Source organism: Trichechus manatus, unplaced genomic scaffold, assembly GCF_000243295.1.
Source record: "Trichechus manatus latirostris isolate Lorelei unplaced genomic scaffold, TriManLat1.0 scaffold01997, whole genome shotgun sequence".
Taxonomy (NCBI): domain Eukaryota; kingdom Metazoa; phylum Chordata; class Mammalia; order Sirenia; family Trichechidae; genus Trichechus; species Trichechus manatus.
In genome coordinates, this window is record NW_004445933.1 from 1 (window position 1) to 4,437 (window position 4,437).

General features: G+C 38.6%; 1 pseudogene; it reads right to left on the reverse strand.

Moving 5' to 3' along the window:
* Window positions 1-1,352: 1,352 nt before the first annotated feature.
* LOC101347327 (elongation factor 1-alpha 1 pseudogene) lies at window positions 1,353-2,797 on the reverse strand (annotated as a pseudogene).
* Window positions 2,798-4,437: the final 1,640 nt, after the last annotated feature.

Consider the following 4,437-nt stretch of genomic DNA (forward strand, 5'->3'; position numbering starts at 1 on the left):
AAGAGCTTGGCTGTTAACCAAAAGTTTAGCAGTTAGAATCCACCAGCTGCTCTTTGGAAATCCCATAGGGTAGTTCTACTCAAGTCTATAGTGTTCCTATCAGTCGGAATCAACTCGATGGCAACTGGTTTGGTTTGATTTTATATGTAAATGGACAGACCAATTACTAGAATTCAAATCTGACTTTATCATTTACCTCTCAGTCAGTTTATATGTTGGTATGATTACTTTGGTTAATAAATAAAGTTTTCAAACTTTTAAGGTGAATGTATGCAGTTTAAACTTTACTGAGAAGTCAACGAATGAGTGTGTGGTAAGAGGGTGAGGGTGTTTTGTGGGTGATGTGCATTATTAAATTGGCTCAAAAAATTTTCTTCTATTCTTAACTATAGGGGATGTGCATAGTATCTCTAATAATTTAGTCAAATTCTTAACTAGGAATAAAATAATTATTTTGGTTTGAGACTTTAGTTATTGCCACCTTTAAAATTTTGTTCCTTCCTGAAAAAGCCTAATTTAAATCTGCCTTGTGTGTGGCAAAAGATAGTATTCTCCAAAGGAGAAATTTATAATTTTATTGGCTAGTTGTTTCATAACATTTCTAATGATTAAAATTATGTCTGTTTGATATGCTGTTGAGAAGAAATAGCTTAAAATCACACCCACTTATTATCTCATGCCATAGTGTGGCTGGATTCTCTGCTCAGGATCTCACAAAGCTGAAATCAAAGTATTGGTAGGACTGTGTTCCTTTCTAGAAGTTCTGGAGAAGAATCTACTTCCAAACTCATTCAGAATGTTGGTAGAATTCAATTCCTTCTCATGCTTCCCATGTGGTCCCCTCCATCTTCAAGCCAGCAACTGTGTGTTGAATCCTTCTCACACTTTTAATTTCTCTATCTTCCTCTTCTGTCACTAGCCAGGGAAAACGCTCTGCTTTCAAGGGCTCTTATGATTAGATTACCCATGTGGACAACCCTCTTAAGGTTACTGATTAGTTACCTTAGTTATATCTGCAAAATTCCTTTTTCTGTGTAATGTACATAATCGTGGTAATAATAGCAGGGGGTAGAGATCATAAGTACCAAAATTTTGCCTACCACACCTGGGTTTTTTTTCCTCATTAAACTTTGTTTTAATGGGTCTGAAAATTCTGTGACAGATTTTTGGTCAAGTTGTTTCCATTTAAAAAGAACTGATTTTAAAAACTAATAACTTAAAACTGCCACACACAAAAAGAAACAAATGGTCCACAAAACATTCCCTTCCTTCTGAAGGTTTTACGGTGCATTGTTATCATTAGCCAGTTTTTTACTATTAAACTTAAATGGCCAATTGAGACAAACAGTTTCGAGACCGTTCTTCTCCCACTGATTAAGACTGGGGTGGCAGGTGTTATGGGTAACATTCATTTAGCCTTCGAGCTTTCTGAGCAAACTTGGTGACCTTGCCAGCTCCAGCAGCCTTTTTGTCCACTGCGTTGATGACACCCACAGCAACTGTCTGCCTCATATCATGAATAGCAAAACGATCCAGAGGAGGATAGTCAGAGAAGTTCTCAATACATGTGGGCTTGCCAGGAACCATGTCAACGATGGCAGCATCACCAGACTTCAAGAATTTGGGGCCATTTTCTAGCTTCTTTCCAGAATGGAGATCAGTCTTCTCTTTGAGCTCAGCAAACTTGCAAGCAATGTGAGCTGTGTGACAATCCAGCACAGGTGCATACCCAGCGCTGATTTGGCCTGGGTGGTTCAGGATGATCACCTGAGCAGTGAAGCCAGCAGCTTCCATTGGTGGGTCAGTTTTGCTGCCACCAGCCACATTGCCATGATGAACATCTTTGACAGAGACATTCTTGACATTGAAGCCTACAATGTCCCCAGGCAGAGCTTTGCTCAAAGCTTCATGGTGCATTTCAACAGACTTTACTTCAGTGGTGATGTTGACTGGAGCAAAGGTGACCACTATGCCAGGCTTGAGGACACCAATCTCTACTCTGCCCACAGGGACAGTGCCAATAACACCAATTTTGTAGACATCCTGGAGAGGTAGGCACAGGGGCTTGTCAGTTGGACGAGTTGGTGGCAGGATGCAATCCAGAGCTTCAAGCAGCATGGGTTCTGCTGGCATTGCCATCCTTATGGGTAACTTTCCATCCCTTGAACCAAGGCATGTTAGCACTTGGCTCCAGCATGTTGTCACCATTCCAACCAGAAACTGGCACAAATGCTACTGTGTCAGGGTTGTAGCCAATTTTCTTAATGTAGGTGCTGACTTCCTTAACCATTTCCTCATATTTCTTCTGGCTGTAGGGTGGCTCAGTGGAATCCATTTTGTTAACACCACCAATTAGTTGTTTCACTCCCAGTGTGTAAGCCAGAAGGGCATGCTCACGGTTCTGCCCATTCTTGGGGATACCAGCTTCAAATTCACCAACACCAGCAGCAACAATCAGGACAGCACAGTCCGCCTGTGATGTTCCTGTAATCATGTTTTTGATGAAGACTCTTCCTCCTGGGGCATCAGTGATGGTCATGTAATACTTGTTGGTCTCAAATTTCCACAAGGAGATATCAATGGTGATGCCTTGCTCACATTCAGCTTTCAGTTTATCCAAGACCCAGGCATACTTGAAGGAGCCCTTTCCCATCTCAGCAGCTTCCTTCTCAAAGTTTTTGATGGTTCCTTTGTCGATCCCACCACATTTGTAGATCAGGTGACAAGTAGTGGTGGACTTGCCTGAATATTCTTGTCCAATGATGACGATGTTGACATGGGTCTTTTCCTTTCCCATTTTGGCTTAGACTTTACCATAGTTTTCACCTGTGTTCTGGCAGCAAACCTGTTGGGAAAAAGCCCACACCTGGTTTGACAGTGACTATCAGGATTAAAAAATTTAGCAAAGCAACTCAAACATTTTCTGTATAAGTGAAGAAAAATTAAAAGTAAAATCCTTAGGCCACTCACTTTTCTTTATTTGTATATTTTATAATATGATATGAAATTATTTGATATACATTACTTTTGTATGAAGACCAAATGGTATTAAAAATTTACAAATCACTGAGAAAAAAAAGCAAATCTCAGTAATAATAATAAAACAATCAAAGGGTGTAATAAGGCAACCTACAAAAGAAAAAATACAAATGGATAATACCATGAAAAAAAAAGTTCATTTTCACTATGTCTTCACTTGGTTTTCCCCTAGAAAGAGATTATAAATCAAAGCCTTGCATCAGGTCATTTAATTGGAAAAATGATCACAGAGAATGTGATCATACATGAGCTTTTCAGAAAGGTAGGCAAGTGAGGCTAAATCTTGCTGAGAACCTCTTAAGAGCTGTATAGAACAGCACTGTCCAATAGAAATATAATGTAAGGCACATATACCATTTTAAATATTCTGGTAGCCACATTAAAAAAGGTTTTAAAACAGGTAAAATTAATTTTAATATTATTTCTCATTTTACCCAATATGTCACAAATATCATTTCAGCATTTCATCAATATAAAAATTATCGAAATTTAACAAATTCTGTTTTTCATATTCTATAAAATTTGGTGTTTATTTTACATTTACATCACACTTTATTTGGACTATTCACATTTCTAGTTCTCAATGGCCAGGTGTGCCTAGTATTGACCATATTGGACAGTATCGGTTTAGAAGGCACCTCAAAATCGTTAGCCTTAGGGAAGATGAAGAAACATTTATCCACTCCATCCTCTACCATTGGTCAAAGGTGCGCCACAGGGGTTAACTCCATTGCACTTCCAGTTTTGCACCAGTACTATTGACTAGCAGATGCCAACAGGCATCCTTCGATTATGATACCAGAGAAGCTCCATAGCAAAAACCCAGAAATATGCTGTGCAGCTGAGGCAAAATGCTGCCAGATTATATTCGTTCAAAGCTGGATACCACAACAAAATCTAGAGTTAATGTAGGCAGAGGATAAGTGAGATAGGTTACAAGAGGTGCCTGATGTAATTATCAATCCAAAAAATTAAAATTAAAACAATGAAGAAAAACCATTTTTCAAATTGACCAAGATTTAAAAAATGATATTTCCATTTAGGAGGCTATTGTAATGAAAACCTGAACAAGAGCACTGGGAATGGATAGGATTCCAGAAACTCTGGGGAGGTAGGATTGTCAATGTGTGACTGCTGATTAGATATGGAAAATACGAAAATGAAGAGGCTCCAAGTAATTCCACACTTTGAGTCTGGGTCACTGGAATGCTTGCTCAGCCATTAGCTTAGTTAGGGATGTATAGGAAGGAAAGATGGTTTTTCAAGACCAAGAAAGGGTTTTGAATGCTAAGTTAGAAATTTGTATTTGGAACTAGTTAGTAAGCTATGGTTTGTGAGTCATGGCAAAAAAATAATTATTGAACTTCGGCTAAAAGGAAAGCAAGATTTTAAAAGGTC